Raw genomic sequence first — 5,622 nt, 5'->3', positions numbered from 1 at the left:
GGTGGGTGCTGTTGCTTCTGGTGGGTGCTGTTGCCTCTGTGGTGGGTGTTGTTGTCTCTGGTGGGTGCTGTTGTCTCTGTGGTGGGTGCTGTTGCCTCTGGTGGGTGCTATTGTCTCTGATGTGGTTGCTGTTGTCTCTGAGGTGGGTGCTGTTGTCTCTGTGGTGGGTGCTGTTGTCTCTGAGGTGGGTGCTGCTGTCTCTGTGGTGGGTGTTGTCTCTGTGGTGGGTGTTGTCTCTAGTGGGTTCTGTTGTCTCTGTGGCAGGTGCTGTTGTCATTGGTGGGTATTGTTGTCTCTGGTGGGTGCTGGTGTCTCTGTCGTAGGTACAGTTGTCTCTGCTGGGCATCTGAGAGGTTACACACATAGCCGGGGTGGCCCAAGGCCAGTGACTGACTAATGTGGTGCAGCATAAAAGCCAGCCCCTGACCTCATGGTGGGACCAACACTGCAGCGCTCCCCTTGGAATTAGACTGTGGTCAGGCCTCACCTGAAAGCATATGTTTGCTCAGCTCCTTCCCTGGTGCTGTTCTGCTTTCCTCACTTCCTAGAAGGTTTCTCCCTAGGGCCTCCCTCAATAAATCAATTGCATGGGAATTCCTGCCTCAGTCTCTGCTTCTGGGGAACCCAGCCTAAAGCCTCTAAGAGTGGGCTCCCACTGTGAGCCATCTATAATCTAGAGTCAGGTTGTGGAGTTAGACAGCTAGGGAAGAGCTGGAGGTGATGACGCTAGCTGGGGCCATCGAAGAAGGGTATCAGAAGAGTGCTATGAAGAAGCACATCTTAGAGGGGAAGCAAAGTTTGATGCTACATCTGTCTGACTCTAAAACCTGGATTTGTAACCATGACCTTATACTACTCTTCACTCTCTGCTTATAAAGTTTTTTGTTTTTGTTTTTGATAGAGTGTCTTGCTTTGTCACCCAGGCTGGAGTGCAGTATTGCGAACATGGCTCACTGCAGCTTCGACCTCCCAGGCTCAAGTGAACACCTCAGCCCCCAAGAAGCTGGGACTACAGGCATGCACCACCACGCCCTGCCAAGTTTTGTATCTTTTGTAGAGACAGGGTTTGGTTATGTTGCCCAGGCTGGCTTTAAACTCCTGAGCTCAAGTAATCCACCTGTCTCAGCCTCCCACAGTGTTGGGATTACAAGTGTGAGCCACCATGCCCAGCCTGTAAAGTTCTTACAGTTTTAAACTGAGACTTCAAAAAAATCATAAGAAGGCCAGGCGCGGTGGCTCACACCTGTAATCCCAGCACTTTGGGCCGAGGCAGGTGGATCACCTGAGGTCAGGAGCTCTAGACCAGCCTGGCCAACATGGTAAAACCCCATCTCTACTAAAAATACAAAATTAGTCAGTGGTGGTGGTGGTGCCTAAAATCCCAGCTACTTGGGAGGCTGAGGCAGGAGAGTTGCTTGAACACAGAGATAGAGGTTGCAGTGAGCTGAGACTGTGCCACTGCACTCCAGCCTAGGCGACAGAGCGAGACCCTGTCCAAAAACAACAAAACAAAAAAGAAGAAAACATAAGAAACATCTTCCTTCATTAACATAGCTTCTAAGGTGTGGGCAAGGCCAGTGTTCTGTGCCCAAGAAAGTCTCCTGGGCACAGTGTGACCTTCACTGAGTCTGCTGAACCAGCCTACTTTGACTCAGCCCAGATATCAGAATAGCAGGGCAGTGGGGATGGTGTTGGGAAAACAGCTTATTTAGATGGAAAAAAAAAAATAGGATTGGTTTGCTCCATCACATCAAACTATAAATAAATTTCAGATGCATCCAAGCACTACATGTGAAAATCAAATGAGGCTGGTGGGGTGGGTCATGCCCGTAATTCCAGCACTTTAGGAGGCTGAGGTGGGAGGATTGCTTGAGCCCAGGAGTTCGAGACCAACCTGGGCAACATGACAAAACTCCATCCCTACAAAAAATTTTAAAAATTAGCTGGGCATGGTAGCATGTGCCTGTAATTGCAGCTTCTTGGGAGTCTGACATAGGAGGAACGCTTGAGCCCAGCAGGTCAAGGCAATAGAGCAAGACCTTGTCTCAAAAAAAATAAAAAAGAGAAAGAAAGAGAGAGAGAGAAAGAAAGAGAAAGAGAGGGAAGGAAGGAAGGAAGGGAGGAAGGAAGGAAGGAAGGAAGGAAGGAAGGAAGGAAGGAAGGAAGGGAGGAGAAAAAAGAGAAAAGAAAAGAAAAAGGAAATGACAGTTTTAGAAGAAAGCTTAAGAAGTATATTTGAAGCCAGGCACAGTGGTTCACGCCTGTAATCCCAGCACTTTGGGAGGCCAAGGCAGGCAAATCACGAGGTCAGCAGATCGAGACCATCCTGGCTAACACGGTGAAACCCTGTCTCTACTTAAAATATAAAAAAGTAGCCAGGTGTGGTGGCGGGCGCCTGTAGTCCCAGCTACTCGGGAGGCTGAGGCAGGAGAATGGTGTGAACCCGGCAGGCGGAGCTTGCAGTGAGCAGAGATCGCGCCACTCCAGCCAGGAAAACAGAGCAATCTCAAACAAAACAAAACAAACAAACAAACAAACAAATATATATATATATACACACACACACACACATATATATATATATATATTTAGAACATCAGAGTGGAAAAGAATCTCTTTAATAAGATACAAAAAGTACCAATCATTAGAAGAAACATCATCTGCTTTGTATCAAAATTAAAAGCATCTGAATGACAAAGCACGTCATAAACAAAGTGAAAAGTGACAGCCTTGATTATTGGTAGTTGACAGTGACTGTTTCTGACCTACTGTGTGGTTCTCACGAGTGTCTCATCCTTCAAGCCATTTCCTCCCTCGTCCCCCCATCTGTATCTATGCCACCAATACCTGGATGAGACTAAGCAGTAGACCGGACCCCCCTAGTCTGGGTTCGAGGACTGGTGAGGCAGATGGACTCAGCTGGAATTATTTTCACTTTGCTTTTTTTTTCCACTTGTTTTTTAGAGATGGGGTCTTGCTCTGTCTCCCAGGCTAGAGTGCAGTGGCACAATCGTAGTTCACTGCAGCCTTGAACTTCTGGCCTCAAGGGATCCTCTTGCCTTAGCCTCCTAAGTTGCTGGGATCACAGGTGTGAACCACCATGCCCAGTGTCGCTTGGCTTTTCTACAGAACCTGCCAAATAGCTGTGTGAAGGAGACACCTGACTTCGAGCGTACTTCCTGACCCTGGGTGCAGATCCTTGGTCCTCAGACATGCACTTGAAGTCTGGCCTCACATGCCCACATGGGATGAGGAATGTGCCCCATCAGAAAGGTCTAGATCTCTGGGGGCTACTGCCATTTATCCCTTCTATTCTGGGAGAAGGTCCATGTCAGCCACCATGAAGTAAGTCAAATGTCTGAGCCATAGGTTGAAAATTTCTTGCTGTGCCGCAGTTACCAGTTACTTCTGCACTTTATTCTTCACTGTACTATTAGATGTACTTGAGGTTTCAATGCAACAGGGCTGGCCTGGACTACCATGGACAATACATAGTTTTTAAAATTATTATTTATTTTTTAGGCCAGGCGCAGTGGCTCATACCTGTAATCCCAGCACTTCGGGAGGCCTAGGTAGGCAGACCATTAGAGGTTAGGAGTTTGACCAGCCTGGCCAACACAGTAAAACCCTGACTCTACTCAAAATACAAAAATTAGCCTGGTGTGGTGGCAAGTGCCTGTAGTTCCAGCTACTTGGGAGGCTGAGGCATGAGAATAGCTGGAACCTGGAAGGCAGAGGTTGCAGCGTGCTGAGATCACTCCACTGCACTCCAGCCTGGGCGACAGAGTGAGTAGTCTCAAAAAAAAATTATTATTGATATTTTTATTTAATTTTTTTTTTTTGAGACAGAGTCAGTAGAGATGGGGTTTCGCCATGTTGGCCAGGTTGGTCTTGAACTCCTGACCTCAAGTGATCTGCCTAGCCAATATTTAATTTTTAATTGACAAAATTTGTCTATATTTATGGTGTACAACATAATATTCTGAAATATGTATATATTGTGGGATGGCTAAATCAAGCTAATCAACATATGCTTGCCTAACAGTCTTATCTTTTCTGTGTGTGTGTGGTGACAACACTTAAAATCTCTCTTAGTAATTTTCTCTTTTTTTTGAGACAGAGTCACTCTGTCACCCAGGCTGGAGTGCAGTGGCACCTTTTCAGCTCACTGCAACCTCCACCTCCCAGGTTCAAGTGATTCTCATGCCTCAGCCTCCCGAGTAGCTGGGACTACAGGTGCGTCCCGCAACACCTGGCTAATTTTTGTATTTCGAGTAGAGATGGGGTTTCACCATGTTGGCCAACCTGGTCTCAAACTCCTGGCCCCAAGTGATCCGCCCACCTCAGCCACCCAAAATGCTGGGATTACAGGTGTGAGCCACCATGCTTGGCCTGTCTTAGTAATTTGCAAGTATATGATACACTGTTATTAACTATAGTCACCATATTGTACAATAAGACTGTACTTAGGCTTCAAAAGTTGAAAAGCAGGATGAAGGAAGAAAACTGCCTCATGTCAATCTCTATCCACACCTCTACGCATCTAACCAATACTTATCAATCACCTACTCCACCAAATAGCACCAAATAACCAAGACAAAAGGCCCAACCTTTCAGTCAGGATGATTTTGTTTACCAGTGATGGAACCGTACTTTGTGTGTGTGTGACCCATTTCATGTGGACACTTAAGGCCTGGGTGGAGTGAGGAGTGCCCACCCAGTTGGGTGGCAGGCAAGTAGGTGGTCGCAGGCCCATGCCTGACCCCGGAAGGGGATGTCAGGCAGTGGGGACTGGCCCAGGCAGGTCAAAGGGAGTGCTGGAAGGGTGGCCCAGGCAGTCAGATCTATTGGGGGACCCTGAAGGCCAGCCCTTGGGAAGGTATCTAAGCCAGGGAGTGTGGGCCCAGGCCAGAGCCCGGCCCAGGGAAGCAGGGTTGGGGCCTGGTCGGTGGCTCCCAGAGCCTAGAGGCTAACATTGCTGGGGGCTCCCAGAGCTGCTGCTGGAACTCAAGGCGTATCTGCTGGTTGGATTCCAGCAGCTCCTGGAGGTGGGTGTGGAAGTGGTGGTTGTCCTCCAGCTGGTCCAGACAGGAGTTGATCTGGTCCAGCATGGAGTTGCTGGCAGGTATTTTGCTTCCTCGAAGCTGTCATCCTTGCCTTCCACTCCTGCCTCCAACAGCATGCCCGGGTCCCTTTTGGGGTCTGACATTGCAGTCTCGGGCTTGATCACATCAAGGGCTGTGAGACCATGGATGGAACACAGAAACCATCATGCTGAAAGCCCAACAGAACCCTATTGAAACAAGCTTTAAAAATAAAAAAGTTAATGAAGGCAGGCACAGTGGATCACACCTGTAATCTCGTCACTTTGGGAGGCTGAGGTGGGAGGATCACTTAAACCCACGAGTTTCAGACTAGCCTGGGCAACATAGTGAGACCCTGATCGCTAAAAAAAATAAATAAATAAGTTAGGCAGGCCTAGTGGCACACACCTGTGGTCCTAGCTACTTGGGAGGCTGAGGTGGGAGCATTGCTTAAGCCCAGGAGTTCGAGGCTGCAGTGAGTTATGATGGGGCTCCTGCACTCCAGCCTGGATGACAGACCAAGATTCTGTCTTTAAAA

Source organism: Colobus angolensis, unplaced genomic scaffold (genome assembly GCF_000951035.1).
Source record: "Colobus angolensis palliatus isolate OR3802 unplaced genomic scaffold, Cang.pa_1.0 Scaffold139, whole genome shotgun sequence".
NCBI classification, from domain to species: Eukaryota; Metazoa; Chordata; class Mammalia; order Primates; family Cercopithecidae; genus Colobus; species Colobus angolensis.
Note: the sequence above shows the minus strand (reverse complement) of the source record.